Here is a 16955-nt window from a genome sequence, read left to right as displayed (position 1 = left end):
GAGAGAGAGAGAGAGAGAGAGAGAGAGAGAGAGAGAGAGAGATGTACATTCAGGTGTGGTCAACAGGATAATTTGTTTTGTAGGGTTGAGAGTGTTAATCAGAGTTTCACTTTTCATTTGTTGTTGATGAATAGAGGGCATATTATGAATGCATACAATATATTTTTTAAAAAGATATAACTGACATATGGTAGAGAGAGGTATAAGGCAACTAGCTGGGGCAGTGGATAGAGTGCCAGAGCTGGAGTTGGGAGTCATCTTCCTGAATTCAAATCTGGCCTCAAACACTTACTAGCTGGGTGACCCTGGGCAAATCACTTCACCTGTTTGCCTCAGTTTCCTCATTTATAAAATGAGCTAGAGAAGGAAATGGCAAACCACTTCAGTATCTCTGCCAAGAAAACCACAAAGGCTGTCATTCAGGGTTGGACGCGACTGGACTGAACAACAGAGACCGTTACCTGCTGCTAAAGAGACGGGGACACAGACAGGATAGAAGTAAAATATAGTGCCAGCAGTTAACTGCAGGGGGTCAGGAAGTGTCGTTTGGCAAAGAATCAACAGCACAAGTTTTTCCTTTACACACATTGTGATATATTACACTTTCTCTACCAACCGCAGCAGTCCAAGAATGATTTAGGACCAAGATGGAATCACTTAGGTTCAAAGTTAGTTCAACTGAATTTCATCACCTAATCTCAGCAAGGCAAAAGGGAAGTGAACACATAAAATAAAACAATCTTGTCTGATTATTTGCATCCCTTCGTGCAGATGGAAGGATTGTGTCTTTCTCTTTCTCTTCTCCTTGGACAATTGTCAGCTTTGGGGGGGGGGAGGGTGTGAGTCTTGAATCTATATATTTTTTTCCTACTCCAAGGGACATACTTGACTCTCAGGACTATGCAATAGCCACAAAGGGGCTATTGGGAATTTTGGCCTGGCATCAAACAGGAATTTAAAGTGCCTCTAACACCTTTCCAAAGACATTTTAATCTAGGGATTCTGACTGGGGATGGGGAGGATGATGGTCATGAATTTAGGGTGAGAACTGTATCTCCACAGAAGGACTGGCCTTTTTATTTTTTCTCAGCAGGTAACTAAGGAATCCTGGATTCTAGTTCTAGTTCAGCACCCAATCAGTTATGTGCCTTTAGACATTTAAAAATATTCATTCCTTCATACACTCATTTATAAAGTATATACAATTGATCCAGGCAAAGTGCATGAAAGAAAACTCACAGGACACTTGTTTCTGGACCAAACATCCTACTCCAGCCACCACTTCCCATGCATATTATCCCTCCCTATTAGAATGTAAGCTCTTGGTTTTTAGATTTATATCCCCAGCGCTTGTCACTATGCCTGGCATGTAATAAACACTTTCTCCTCTCTCCTTCTTTTAAGCTAGAAAGTACCTCAGAGATGATCTCATTCAATAACTCCATTTTACAGATGAGGAAGCTCATGCCAAAAGAGAAGGGAATTGCCTAAGGTCATCTAAATAATAAGCATCAAAGGCCCATGTCCTGACCCTAAAGCTTAGGATCCTTCCATTATACCACTCCAGAAGTCTAAAAAATAATTAAGACTTCAGTGACATGCCTCATTAGACAATAGCTCATTATAAAAGTTCTCCTTTGATGCCTCCTGGTGGCAAACTCCACTAAACCAGAAGTGCTAGACCTGGCTGCTTAGCTGCTGATCTTTTACTTTCTTTGGCTGTGAATGACCAAAGAAATAATTTAAAAAATATATATTTGTGTGTGTGTGTATATATATATATATATATATGCATATATATATAAATCATATCTTTTCTGTTTTTACAAAATAATACTCTATTTAGAAGACAGGATAAGGATAAGACAGTTGCATGTGATTGTAGCTGACACATAACAACATGTTTAAGCAAGCTGCTGGCTATTGAAAATGGGAAATGGACTAAATGACCTCTGATCACTTTCATTTTCTGGAGAAGTTTAACACATATGAAAACATTGCTACAGTAAGGAGGTCAAACCAAACCAGAAACTGCTTCAGCTACCAAACACGTGATCTCCTTGGGGCAATATGGTACCCGGGGGCAATGTTAATTTATCATACAAATAGATAGAGGGGGATATTAGAAGACCGCCTCATAGATCAGCAAAAGGCAGTTGAAGGGGAACATGAATCTACAACCCATCAATCAATAAACATTTATTAAGCTTCTAGTTTGTGCCAGGAACTATGCTGGGTGCTGAGAATATAAAGGCAAAAGGGAAACCATTCCTGTCCTGGGGGAGCTTAAATTCTATTGTACGAATGAAAACAGCACTTACTGAGTTCTTTCTTTACTAGGCACTGAGATTACAGACACTAGAGTAAGACAGTTCCTGCATTAAAGGATTTATATTCTTATAGTGGTGGACAACATCTATAGGGGAATGGTAGCCAAGGAGGGATATTTTACTTTTTTTTACTTACGGATCCAGAACTAGAAAGTAGAGGGTATTAGTGGTGGGTGGAGGGAGCAGAGGGCATGTGCATGGTGCTTAGGTGGATAACAAAAAGATGGCTGGATCCAGCCTAGAAATAGTGGACCATATGAGGCAGTCTTGAATCAGGGAGAGTGGGGTTCCCAGGGAGGGAGTTCCAGAGCTGAAAGTTTAAATCCTCCAGGACATGGGCAGCAAGGAGAATGTTGAGGATAATGCTCTATCTGTGTAACCTTGAGCATGTCACTCACCTTGATGAGCCTCAGTTTGCCCCTCTGTAGTATGGAGGAGTTGAGTAGATAATCTCTAAGGTGGTTTCTAGCTCTCCATTTATGGTTCTATGGTGGGAGTGGGGGGAGCATTAGACATTGGCATTCACCAGTCAGTACCGGGCCAGGCTTCATGCAGAAAGCAGACTAAAGCTGTGCCTTGAAGGATGGGGGAAAGGAAGGCACCTAGGTGGGAATAGGAGAGAATCAAGAAGGTAGTATGGACAAAGGTACAGATGAAGGAATGTGGACGGCAGCACAGTATGTGTTGAAAGCACCAGGATCTTTCTGCCCCCATGTAGGTGACCTTGAGTCATATTTGACCCTCTTTTTCCTCTCATTCCCACGCCCCCACCCCCAATGAACAGTCATGTCCTGGCCCCTTCCTTCACACCTTTTCTCACATCTATCCCCTTTTCTCCACTCCTATGTGGAGAGTTCTAGTTCAGGTCCTTGATACCTTTTTTTTTTCTTGATACCTTTTGCCTGGATTATTAATATTCTTCCTACATCCACTCCCTTCTCCCCAAATTCATCTTCCATATAGCTAGGAGAATAATCTTACCGACACAATTCTGACGATGTTACTCACCTGCTCAGGATTTTTCAGTGACTTCCTATTGTTTCAAGATGAAATATCAAATCCTCCCCATGGCATTTAAAACTCTTCATGTTCTCTGGCCAGCTTAACTTGCCTCTTTACCCTTTTCCCTATGGCTGGCACATTCTGCTTCCTTGTCTCTATCTAGTTCCCCATTTCAGAGAATCCCTAGTTTCTTTCCTTCAGGGGCCACCTTCACTTTGAAGACTTTCCTGATTCCATGCTCCCTTTCACCCTCCTCCCCCACCCACAGCAGCTAGTGCCTTATTCCCAAATGACCTCTTCTGTTCATTTGTATATATACACATGCTTATTTCCCCCACAGAATGTAAGCTCACTGAGGGCAGGCACTTTATTTCTGAGCTCTATGAAAAATTCATTTAAAACTCATCACGTCATCAGCATTATTGCACATTACTTCTCTTTTTGTGTGCCAAACTGGTTTACTTATGGTTCATGGGATTTGGCATCTCATCTCACTCCTGTCCATATTTATGCTAGTAGTCTGTTTTAGATGCAATGCAGTCCCTTTTTCCTTTTGCCTCCTATATTCTCATCTTCTTCCAAGGCTCAAGTCTGGTGTAACCTTCTAGGGCAGGGGTTAACCTTTGTTATGTGATGCTCCTCTGGCACACCGGTGAAGGTCCTCAAAATAATGTTTTTAAATACCTAGAATATAAATGCCACCCTCTTCTAATTCCTTACTCCCTCACCCAACTGGTTGTCAAAGTCTTCCAATTTCACCTCTGCAGCATCTCTTGTAGATTTCACCATCTTCCCTCTGATCCTGCCCCCTAACCTGGGCAGCCCTCAGCACCTCACCCCAGGACTGCTGCAATCGCTGTCGGTGGGTCTGCCAGACTCAAGTCTCTCCCCACTCCAGTCTGTCCTCCATTCAGTCCCTAAAATTATTTCCTTAAAGCTTGAATACAGCCATGTCATTTCCCTACTCAGTAAACTCCAGTGAATCGCTATCATCTCCAAAATCAAAGGCAAAATGCTATGTTTGGCATTCAGAGCCTTTGTAACCTAGACCCCTCCAAGCTTCCCACGTGTACTCTGATCCAATGACACTGATTTCCTTGCTGTTCTATGATTTCTGGGCATTTTGTCCATGCCTGCAATGTTCTTTCTCCTTATCTTCACCTTCTGGCTTCCTTCAAATTCAAACTAAACCCCATCTTCTACAGGAAGACTTCCCTAACCCCTCTGAATTCTAATGCCTTCTCTCTTAATTATTTCCTATATAGCCTATATACAGCTTATTTGTGCAGATTTGTTTGCTTATTGTCTCTTCCATTACATTCTAAACTCCTTGAGGGCTCCTTATGTGCGCTCTCTCTCTCTCTCTCTCTCTCTCTCTCTCTGTCTCTCTCTCTCTCTCTCTCTCTCTCTCTCTCTCTCTCTCTCTCTCTCCCTACTCTCTCATTCTCTGTCTCTGTCTCTCCCTGTGTCTCTCTTCGTCTCTCTCGGTCTCTGTTTCCCCCTCCCCCACTACTTAGCACAGTGTTTGATGTTTGCTAAACACTCAATAAAAGTTTTGCTTTCATTTGCTTATTCATTCATTCATTCCTGTCACTCCCCTATTCAATAAACGCCAGTGGCTCACTATTATCTCTAAGACTGCAACTGTTAACCAGGGGGTCATGAACTTAAAAAAAAATTTTTTTTGATGATTGTATTTCAATATGATTGGTTGTAACCTATGTGTTTTATGTTAATGTATTTTATTTTACGCACTTGAAAATGTGATTCTGAGAAGAGGTACATAACCTTCTCTCAGCTGCCGAAGGGGTTTATGGCCAGATATCAACTTCTTGGTTTGGCATTCACAGCCTGGCCCCAAAGGGCCTTCACAGTTTTATAACCCATGATTCTCCTCTATGTTCTCTAGTCAACTTAACTTGCCTCTTTACTCTTTTCCCTATGGCTGGCACATTCTGCTTGCTTCTCTCTATCTAGTTCTCCATTTCAGAGAATCCCTAGCTTCTTTCCTTCAGGGGCCACCTTCACTTTGAAGCCTTTCCTGATTCCATGCTCCCTTTCTCCTTCCTTCCCCACCCACAGCAGCTAGTGCCAAATGACCTCTTCTGTTCATATGTAGATATACATGTGCTTATTTCCCCCACAGAAGGTAAGCTTATTGAGGGCAGGCACTTTATTTCTGTGGTAGGGAAGTTTCTTAAGTCTGTAAATTACACAGGAGATGTCATTGGTGGAGGAGGTTCCTCATCCTTTCATCTGGGGAATGAGAAGTTCAGTCCCTATCCCTAACCAAATTACTGCCACCTCATGAGTTAGGGAGCAGAAATATTATTTTTCTTATTTGACACATGAGGATCCTAAAGGTCAGAGATTAAATGATTTGTCCAAGGTCACACACTGCTCATAAATTGTAGGACTTAAACCCGTCGCTGTCTGACTTCAAATTCAGGACTTTCTACGAGTCCCTCTGTCTCCCCAGGATTAATCCCTAGACCTCTTTGGGTCCTACTTTCCCCACAGGTAAAAGGAGAAGTTATAAAACTTTTCACTACTGACTTCTAAGGGTTGGGAATGTACTTTTGGGAATCCATAAAATGAGCCGCTACACTAACACGAGCAGTTATTATTAGACAATGTCAGTAGCCATAACACAAATTGAATACCTTTTCATAGGGGTGTAAAAATTTACAGGAGCCTTTTTACAAACGCTTGATAATGAGAAGCTGGGTCCAGCCTCAGTACATCCTTTCCCCCTTCTGGGGGGTAAAAGGGGAGGTGCATCACTACCAAATCTAAAAAGATGTGTGGGGGGCAGGGAGAAGGTGGAATGTAAGCTTCTAGAAGGCAGAAAATTTCGCTTTTAAAAATTTTGTTCACAGTTCCTAGACGTTAAATAAACGCTTGTTTAATTAATTGGTCTTGAACACCTCCCTACTTACTCTGATCCAGTCTCAGCACAAGACACTCCATCCCCAGACTCCAGATATTTTCTCTGGCTGTCCCTCAGGCTTGGAATGCTCTCCCTCCTCATCTACACCTTCCTAAAATCCCACCTTCCATAAGAAACCATTCCCGGTTCTCCTCCATATCAATGCCTTTCCCCTGAGACATACACCTTGTTTATTTATGTATAGTTGTACAACGTATCAGATTGTAAGCGTCTGGAGGGCAGGGGTTGTCCTTTGCGTCTTTTTGTACGGAGCTTAGCACCATGCCCGGCATGTAGCAGGCGTTCCATAAACGTGGTTGATTGAAATATTTAATGATTGTTTGCATGTCTCACATTAGAGTGTTAAGCCTGAGGACAGGGACTGTCTTTCACCTTTCTTGGTCTTCTCAGCGTTTAGCACAGAGCCTAGAACTCCGTGGGGGTCATTAGTGTTTGTAGACCGACTTCCAAACAAACGGCGCCGGCACACGCCCTTCTCTGTCACCCTAACCTCCTCCCCCTCTCTCCTCTCCCACTAGTCCCTGAGCCCTGCCTCCCTCCCTCTCGTGTCCTTTAGCCCCGCCTCCCTCCCGCTCCCTGCACTTTACCTCGGCTGCAGCTCCGCCCCCACGTGCTTCCCCCGCCCCCGCCGGTCCAGCTGACTGCTTGGACGAGCGGCGCGTGGGCGGAGTCGGGCTGAACCAAGCCCGTCGCGTGAGAGGGGGCGCCGCCCTTTGAGACGGGAGGGAGCGAGCGGCTGCCGCGTCACCCCGGCTCCGACGGCACCCGCGGGTGGTAGCGCCCAGAGGAGCTGGTCCTGCGCTGTGCCCTCGGAGGGATCGAGCTAGAGCTGTCTCTGCTGCCGCGGGTGAGTGTGGGCAGGCGGGAGGGAGCCGGGGCCCGGGCCGGGGCCCGGGATGGGGTGCCAGGAGGGTAGCAGCATGTCGCCTCGGCAGCCGCAAGGCCCCGGGGGCCGGGGAGACCGAGCCGGGCCTTGCTCCACTGGAGCCCCGGCAGCCTCGTACGCTCGGGGTGGAGAGGGGGCGGGGAGGCCTGAGGCCCCACTGGGGAAACTGAGGCCCGGCAGGGGCGGCGAGTCCGGCCTGAACCCCGCTCACCCGCGGGGCTGAAGCAGGAGCCCGAGGACCCCCTGCTTTCCTCTCCTGGCGCCTTTAGGCGACTCTCTCCCCTCCTTGGGCCTCAGTTTCCCTCCCTGGTACAATGAGGCAGTCGGACCAGGTGGCTTCTAAGGGCCCTTCCCGTCCCGGCTCTGCCCCCCCCCCCCGGGCCCCAGTTTCCCCGTCTGTAAAATGAAGAGGTTGGCCTAGATGGCATCGGAGAACATCCAGCTTCAGGCATTGAGGCTCCGTGACCCAGGTCCTGGTTCTGGTTCTGAGCCCGGCTGCCTGTGGTCTCGGGGCCTCAGTTTCCCCGCTGGGGCGCCGGAGGAGCTGGACAGCTCTGCGCCCGGGAAGCCGGAGCGCCGCTGCCCAGCCCGGAGGCAGAACGAGGGGAGGGGAGGAGGGATTTGGGCTTGAACTTGGCCCGGCCTTTGTGAGTGTCTTGGCACTTAGGCGAGTCCCCTGCGAGTCACATGCGGGTGACTTGGTCCCCGAACACCTGTGGCTCTAGTTTAGCATGAGTTGGGCAACAGCTCTGTGCGTGCCTAGGCACAGAGATGAATGTGCTACGGGGAATGAAAGGAGAAGACGTGCCTTCAGCAGTGGGAAGACTGATAGCCTGGAAAGACAGGTCGGACTGTATCCAAGAGGCCATAGCGAGCCAGATATTTCTTGGGGAAGACCGTGCCATGCTCAGATCTGTGGGTTGAAAATATAAGTTTAGCAACCTTGTGAAAGGTGGGTTGGAGACAGGCAGGGCCAGATTCTGGTTCTGCCACTTCTGTTCCTAAGCTTAATCACTGAACTTGAACTTTTGTTTCCTCACCGAGAAAATCGGGATAACCTGTCATGTGGATGGGTAGGTGAAAGTGTTTTGCAAATTGGGAAGCAATATGCAGCTGTCAAATGACATCTTTTGAAAGATTTTTGGAATCAATTGTTAAACACATGGTAAGGTTATTATTAATCTCTCTGGACTTTAATTTCCTCCCTCTGTCAAAGGAGAAGATTGGACTAAGTGATTTCTAGTATTTTCTAGGTATGACATTCTGTACTTTTTTTTTTCCTATGGCATTTTTTGAGTACAATCCAAGTTCACAGTAATCTGTGGCAAAGTAAACTAAGGGTTCCTTTCCTCTTTTGGAAAGAAGCCTTTGGGTATTTATGACTCAGAATGGGACTACCTACTCCTATGCTTAACTTGTAAATGGGAGTTCCTGGAAAAGTCAACTTTAAAGAAGGGGGGGGGGGATTAAAAGGTAATCATCTGGTTACAAAATAAAAAGATGGGGAGGCGGGTAGGTGCCACAGTAGGTAGGGCATGGACCCTGGAGTCCAGGGAACCTGAGGTCATATTTGCCCTCAGATACTTACTAGCTCTATGACCCTGGGTAGATCATTTAACCTTGACTGCCTCCAAAACAAACCAAAAAGATAAACACTCCCATTCAAAGCTACGCATGGCATATTAGCTTTTCTGCTTGATAGGTTCATGGAATGTTTGTCATGAATCCTGATTGTCCTGTTGAAGGATCTTAGCAAGATTACATTTTTATTTCAGAGTAACTTGTGGCCGGGTAAAGATATGGAAAAAGCATTTTCAAGTTCTACAGGGTAGACTTTGCTTTTTGGGGAAGAAGCGTTGCATCTCTAGCACATGGAAGCCCCTGTTGGCATTTCTGTCCCTCACGTAGCATTCATTGCTTCCTTTGCAGGCCTCTAGCAGGATGTTTTATTTGAACATGTTCCAAGAAAAGCATAAAACAAAAATAATTTAGAATTTTTCCTTTTAAGTGAAGAGGTATATGTAACAGGTGCTGCTGTGAACTCAGTGATGTGATTCCTTCTCCGTAGATCTCTTGGCTTTCCTCCTCTGGAATTTCTAGTCCTTTTCCTTCACTGGGAGTCCAGGCCTTCTGGCCAGGGGGGGGCGGTGTCTGATCTCTTGATGCTGTGAGGATGCCCGTGCAGCAGGTGGGCTGTGCAATTGCTTACTCAGTCTGTGTCTTCCTGTTCTTACCCCTTCCACTAAATAATCAGTGAGCAGAGTTTGTTCTGGGTCAACCACCTTTACTCTGTTTCCAGAATATAATCTCTCATGGGACCTCTAAACCTAATGGTTTATGGAAGAGCCTATAAAACAAGGCCAAGATATGAAATTTGGTTCCGAATTGGACTCACCCAGAAGCTGCTGGAGTTATGTAAATCAGATGTGTACAAAGTGACAGTGCTGGGCTCTGGCATCTTGACATTTCCTTTTAGCTTTGAGCACTGCAAATGTGAAGATGCATTTCAAATGTGCACTATGTACATTTTTTGTGCTGTTACATGAATTCCGCAGTGACCTCACTTTATCAGCCTGCTCAAAATCTGCAGTTCAGTAAGGGTCTAGAATCCATCTTGAAAAACAGCAGGCTCGGCGGTGGAGGTGCTCTATGGGTGCTAATGGTTTGGTGCTCTCGAAGAGAGAAGAGCTGGCTTAGGACTAGTCTTTCTTTTAGGGTAGATGAGGTTCAGGTTAGTGGGTGGGAATCCTGAGGGCATTCAGTGTTAGAGGTTTTTTTAGAGCAGTGCTTGATATGTTTGCTTTGAGGAGGCAACTCTTGAATTTGGGAGCAAGATGACCTTTTCGGCTTTGAAGGAAAGATGTTGAGGGGCAGTGTATTGGTTTTCCCCCTTAGACTGAATCCCCAAATAGGCCCATCCAGGTTCTCTTAGTAGGATTTCCAGGAGAACCTTTTTAAACATTTTTATTTATTTTATTCTGAACTTAAGAAATAAAACAAGCATTTCCATAGCATAGTAGAATAGAAAAAAGGTGATTGTACACGAAACTGCAAATCTGTTATGTACAACTTGCTATTCTTCTTAAACATATAATAAAATTATCATGTAACTTTCTTTTTTCCCCCTTTTTTCTTCCTTTCCCCCCCCCCTCCCCCCCCCCCCCCCCCCCCATGGCTACCATTAGGCACAAATATACATATGTATACATATAATTACGTATGTATGTATAAAACCCTTCTATAGATACTTTTATTGATCACTTTTTTCTCTGGATGCAGATAGCATCTTCCCTTATATGTCCTTTGTATTTAATTTGGGTATTTATAGTAATCAAAATGACTTATTCACTTAAAATTGTTCTTAAAATGATACTGTTGTTACTATATACAGTGTTCTCTCGGTTCTGCTCATTTTGCTTTTCATTATTTTGTGCAGCTCTGTTCATGTTTTTCTAAGATCATCGAGCTCATTATTTCTTATAGCTCAGTAGTATTCAATTACAATCATATCCCACAACTTGTTCAGCCACTTCCCAATTGATGGGCATCCCCTTGATTTCCAGAGAGGGGCTAGAAATAGTTTATAATGCAGAGGTTCTTTTCCTTTTTCCCTAATCATCTTGCAAAACAGATTTATAGTGGTGTTGCTGGGTCAAAGGGTATAGGCAGTTTAATAACTCTTTGGGCATAATTCCAGATTGCTCTGAAAATGGTTGAATCAGTTCATAATTCCACCAACAGTGAACCAGGAGTCTTCTAGAAGTTTCCTTGTGAAAACTTAAAGAGAGTTGGTTGAGTTCCTCTGGCCAGGTTGCTTCCGGGGCCATATATACAGTCCCAACAGAAATCTTCATCTTGAGTAGGCATTTTTTTTTCCCTCCCTCCCTCTCTGCTGCTTTTGAGTTCTTCCTTGTAGCTTCCACTTAGTGGAGCCGATTTGTCTAAAGTCTCTGGATTCTAAGCCTGGGGCCTTTACTGGCTTGGGAGTCCTTTTAAGTTAGAGCAAAGCCCTGATGTATATGAAAGAGGAGCCAAGTACCTAAGTGAAGGATCTGACAAGGTTGTGTCCTGAAGACAGAAGTGCAAGATTTCAGCTTCGTACCCCTGGTTCCTCTCCTGAAGAGAATTTGAAGCTTTACTCTCACAATCCAGTTGGAATTTTCACTAAATAAATAGCTACAAACCACCAAGACAAGTTTCTGCCATAAGCAAGAAGTGCCTTTCTCACCTATCCCTAATCCCTGTTCTGTTCAAAGAATTGGCTGGTCTCATGGGAATCTGAGACCCAGGATTTGTTGAGTACTGCCTTAAGCTTGGAGCACGGAATAACCATCGCTTGTTGGAGCCAGGGGCCTTTAAATTGGTAGCTCCTAACCAGAGAAGGGGCAACCAGCTATCTCTGTGATGGGATTTCAGGGGTGCTACAAGTTTATTCCACCCAGGATATCTCCCCTAACAATCTACAGTTCTCTTGGCATCACCATTCATTCTTTCTGTCACAAAGGCTTGTGACCTTGCCGTTCCTTTGGCTCATACATCCTTCATCATTCAGGCCCAGAGTTGATTCTTAGCTTTCAAATTCCTCTCTTGCCTGCCCACTCAGTGCTCTTCCTGTTGCCAACACTGTGGCCCGGGCCCTTTATCACTAGAGAAGTGGTGTCGTGTTGTGGGAACACCACTGGACCTAAAAGACTTGAGTGGAGGCCCAGTTTTCCCCTTTATTAATCCTGTGGCCTTTGGCAAGTCTGAGTGCCTATTATATAGGGGTTTTGTTAAGAAATAACTTGACTGAGAAAGCACTTATTGAGAGCCAACAATTGGCTGTGGTAAGGCAAGGGAGGGTGAGAAATAAGAGGATGATGTGAAAGTTATCCAACAAATTCCATATATATACACGACTGTTGACTCTTTATTTATCATGAGGTAAGAAAAGGGAGTCTGGCCATGCAATGAGAGTCACTGAGGACCATAGCCTGTGTGGTTCTGTATGTTTTATCAGAGATCTGGAGGAAGGCCTTCAGCACTTTGGGCAGATTTCCCAGGAGGATTTCGGCAGGACATGGGCCAACTTGATCCTGGATGAGTTTTGGGATCTGTATGGCTTTGTATGACTTCTTCAGATTATTACATTTCCTTCAGTTTTTCCTCATTGTCTCTTCTCCTAGAACCTACGATAGCGACCTTAGCTAAAATTCGATGTCATTTTATTTATTTATTATCTGTTTAATTGTTCTTCCAAAATAAGACTTAATGAAGCAATTTGGAGTGCTGAAAAGAGCCCTAAATCCCAGGTTCCAGTTCCAGCTCCAGTATTAACTAGTTCTGTCATCTCAGGCACCTCTGTGGGCTTGGGCTAGACAGGCTCAGACTGCCAAAGTCACTAGGGAAGAAGGCTGCCTCTAAGCAATGAGCCATACTGTGCCTGACTTTAGAGCAGAAACTGACTTGTGCTGCTGCTCCTCCCCAGTACAGATCTTCCCCACTAGTCACTCATTGCACCCTTGACACAGGGACACAGAGACCATACCCATTCCCAGCTCTGTGCTGTTTTCTAGACCTGGAATACCATCCCTGTTACTAATGCCAATACATTGTTTCATGACTCCCAGATCACACTGATTCATCCCTTCTCAGAACTTATCCTACCTATGTGGAATCAGACTTATATAGGCCATTTACCGGTTTAGTCTTTGTTTCATGCTTATATATCTTATCCCCCAACTAGTTTTTAAATTCCTTAAAGGTGGGGACTATGTCTTATCTGTATCCCAGACAATACCCAGCCCAGTGTTCTAAGTTCAACTAAATGTGTACAGGATTGTTAAAGGCAAATTTGAGGAGGCATAAATTTTGTTATTTTATAAAAATTATATTAATATCTTTTGTTTTTTTATACCAGAGTAATTTTCTGATATGCGCCCCCTTCTATGGCTAGCCCTTTCTCCCCACAGAATTCTCCTTTGCATGCATTTTACCTGGTTAAACTAACACATCAGTACATATTCGTTTATTTGGTTAATGACACATTGTCAACCACTGACACTGAACATAATTTAGAGCCCTGAGGGAATGGGAAATAGGGATAGGAAAGTTTTGGTTCAATGCAGCAAATATTTCTTAAGGCCTGCTGTGTGGAAAGCCCTGGATTGAAGAGAAGACAAAACAAGCAGGTGTTACCCTCCAGGGATTTATATTCTCCTGGGGGACACAAGGACAAGTAAATCCAAAGACTCACAACGCAATAAAAAATAATTTCAAGAGAGTGCCTACTATGTGCCAGACCCTATGCCAAGTACTGAGGATACAAAGAGAGGGGGAAGATAAGCCCTGCCCTCAAAAGGCTCACAATCGATCCAATTGGTGAAGAAAACACACACACAAAGCTGAAAAGGGCAGGGAGCATCATGATGGTCTGCAGCAGGGGAATAAGCTAGGAAGGGAGTTTCTGAGATGATTTCATCTTGCAGAAGAATGAGTTTCTTGAGCTCATGAAGTCCAGGAAAGTAGCTGGGTAGAAAATGATGAGGCGAATTCTCTAGGTACCTTCCTTAAATGGTAGAGGATCCGAAGGAGCTCTCCCATATCCACCTTCTTTAGTCAGTCAACCTTCTACCCTCTCCTGTGAGAGAGGGAAGGGCCCAGGGACAGAGAGTGTTGCTGAGGTGTAAGTTTCTGAGTTGCTTTTTATCTTGTGGAATGATGAATTCCTAAAGATAATGGAGTCAAGGAAAGCAGCTGGGTGGGAAAGGAGGTGAATTCTCTGAGTGCCTTCCGTAAGTAAGTCATGGAGTAAGTATCTGGGAGGAGCTCTCCAATGTCCTCTTCCACACACCCCGCCCCCATCCAAGCACAGGGCAGGCAGGACTGAGGAGGCGTGAGGAGGTGCTTTCAGCTTTTGGAATGAAGAGTTTCTGGAGATTATGAAGTCTGGGGTGGGAATCAGGAAGTTCTTCTTGGAAGAGGTAATAGCTGAGCTTCTGAAGGAGAGGGATTCCAGGTTTGTAAGGGGGCTTCATTTCACATAGACTGTACAGAGGCAGGAGAAGGGTAGTCCTGGACATGAGAAGGTGAGCAGGTCAGTGTGGCTGGCAGTGAGAGTGTGGAAAGTGTAAGCATTCTCTCCCTTGGTGGGCGCCATCAGTTTCCATGGGTTCAGTTATCATCTCTATGCTGTTGACATCCATAATCTGATATCTAGTCCTGCATTGCCAACTTCGGGCTAGTCAGGAACTGAGCCTTGGAGGATGCCTGCATTTAGTGGATGGGAGTTAGATGAAGTATTATTGGAAAGAAGTACTCACAAAGGTAGGAGAATCAAGAAAGTGTCATCAAAGCCGAGGGAAAAGAAAAGGGGTGGTTAGTGTCAAAGTGTGATTCAAGATCAAGGAGAATCAGGACTGAGGAAAGGCCAGCGCATTTAGCAGGTAAGAGATCATTGAGAACTTTTAAAGAGGGCAGTTCGAGGCCATGTAGGGTTGGAAGCCATGACTGGTAAATGGTGGGCAGTACGTGTACCATAGATAACCCTTTAGAAGTTTGACTATGAAAGGAAAGAGGTCTAGAACAATCAGCAGGCTGAAAAATTGCTGAATTCCAGAGCAAGGCAACCAGGATGCTGACGGGCCTTGAGTTCCTAATACATTCAGATCAATTAAAGAATAGGGCCCAGCACAGTGACTGCCTCCAAGTAGGGCCTTAATGAAAGCTTATTGACTGAATGGCATTTTAATCTGGGAAAAAGGCTCAGGGAAGCATGATAGACATATTCAAGTCTGGTGTGTGGAAGAGAGATTAAACTTGTAGTGGTTGGCTCCAGAGAGTGGAAGTTTCAAAGGGGCAAAGGGAAACTTCCTGCCCAGGAGAAGTGGCCACCGTGGGCTCAGCTGCCTGGGAGGCAGAGACTGGCCGACTGTTTGTGGGATCTCTTAGAGCAGGCCTGGTTTTTTGTGTGGACTGCTCTGGATTATGGTGTCAGACTCAAATAGAAATATGGGCCTTGCAGAGATCCCTGCAGGCTGCATGTTGACAGAGTTTTGTCTATTTGAGTTTCATTTTCTTGTTACATTGTAAGTCCGGACTGTGTCTCCCCCTCCACCCCACAAACAGTGCTGCTGTTACTGTGTATGATGTTGTATTGATTTTGCTCTTCATTATTTCATGCAAGGCTTTCCATGTTTTCCCAGATCAACCAGCTCATCGTTTCTTACAACACAGTAGTATTCCATCACAATCACATACCACAACTTGCTCAGCCACTCCCCAATGGATGGGCAGTCCTGCAATTTCCAGTTTTTTGCCACTGCAAGGAGAGCTGCTATAAATAGTTTAGAACATAGAGGTTCCTTTCCTTTTCTGCTGATCACCTTGGGAAACAGCCCCAATAGTGGTGTTGCTGGGTGAAAGGGTATAGGCAGTTTAATCACTCTTTGGGCATAATTCCAAATTGCTCTCCAGAATGGTTGGATCAGTTCAGAGTTCTGCCAACAATGTATTAATGTCCCAAATTTTCCACATCCTCTCTAACATTTGTTATTTTCCTTTTCTATCATTTTAGCTAGGTGTGAGATGATATCTCAAAGCTGACTTAGTTTCAAAATATAGTAATATCAATGTTTTATTGTACTTTTATTTATTTTATGAAATATTTCCCAAGTACATTTTCACCTGGTTTGGGCTGCACTCGGGAGTGTGGTGGGCCACGAGTTCCCCCAGGCTGCATGTTTGACACTTCAGAACTTGGTGACCATTGAGCCTCCTTCCAACTCAAGAATTGTGTGATTTGGTAAAAATTTCTTGAGTATGGTGGAAATGTGGGCCTGTTCCTAGGTGGCAGGCGCAGAGACAGCAGATAAGAAGAGATGGAACTTGGAAGAGGAGGTGATTTCAGGGGCAGGTTCCAGGAGAAAATGAGAAGCTGGAGTAAAGAGGATGGGCAGACAGGCTAGCGTTAACTAGGAAAAGGCTGGGAATGGGGAATATTCCCAAGGAGCCCTTTGAGGTTGAGTAGATCCATAGGGAGGGAAGATGGGAGCATCTAAGACCAGGACTTCTTCACCTTTGTGTCATGGGCTGCTTTGGTTGCTGATGAAACCCCTTCTCAGAATATTGGTTTGTTGCCTCCATTCACGATTGAAAGAAATGCTAAATTTCATTTAGAGGCTAGTGAAAATAAAGAGGTAATTTTCCATCCAAGTTCATGAACCCCCTGAAGTCTATTCACAGACCCCAGGTTAAGGACACCTGATTTAGAAGTCAGTTTGCCGACAGGGCTGAAATTTCCAGAGCTCTTTGAGGTTGGCAGGGTGTTCTCTGTACCTTCTCCTTGGATCCTGCAGGATGTATTTCAGGTAGCATCCTCTTTACAGAGGTCATAATTCAAACTCAAGGAGATTAACTGAGGCAGGTAGGCTTACTTGGAATCCTTGTCTTTCCAGGTTCCAAGTCCCGCAGGTTTTCTGATATACCCTGCTGCCTCTCCAACTGAGGCAGCTTCTGAGACCCAGTGGGGTTAACAGAACCACTTTGCTGCCTTGGTCATTTTGGATAGACCTGTTCCTACTGGGAATAGACCTATAAGGCAGTTTGAGCTTTTCACTGGACATTCCGTAAGAGATAGGATTAATTAATCTAGAGAGCACTGCACTAGGAATCAGAGTTCTCAACTCTTAGAACTGGAAAGGACTTTGAGCCAAGGTCCCAGCTGGCTTGGCTCCACTGCTCCTTTGCAAGGTGATAGGCTTGGACCAGGTGATTTCTACAGTCCCTTCTAGTTCTTGGATTCTCTGAT

The 16955-nt window shown here is 44.8% G+C and overlaps 1 protein-coding gene across 3 annotated transcripts in view; it reads left to right on the top strand.

The window, feature by feature from the left end:
- The window catches only part of POR (cytochrome p450 oxidoreductase), a 203683-nt gene that overhangs the window by 129756 nt on the left and 56972 nt on the right, over nucleotides 1-16955 (top strand). For 2 of the 3 annotated variants that reach the window (XM_069089463.1, XM_069089464.1), the window contains exon 2: nucleotides 7108-7129. The exons of the other annotated variant lie outside the window; for it this stretch is intronic. The gene's annotated coding sequence lies outside the window, so the exon portion shown is untranslated. The remainder of the gene's footprint in view (nucleotides 1-7107; nucleotides 7130-16955) is intronic. 3 annotated transcript variants of the gene reach the window in all.

The sequence above is a fragment of the Petaurus breviceps genome, unplaced genomic scaffold (genome assembly GCF_028583685.1).
Source record: "Petaurus breviceps papuanus isolate PSGF00001 unplaced genomic scaffold, PetGlider_PUasm1.0 186, whole genome shotgun sequence".
In the NCBI taxonomy this organism is placed as follows: domain Eukaryota; kingdom Metazoa; phylum Chordata; class Mammalia; order Diprotodontia; family Petauridae; genus Petaurus; species Petaurus breviceps.
Note: the sequence above shows the minus strand (reverse complement) of the source record. Positions and strands in the feature narration are given on the sequence as shown.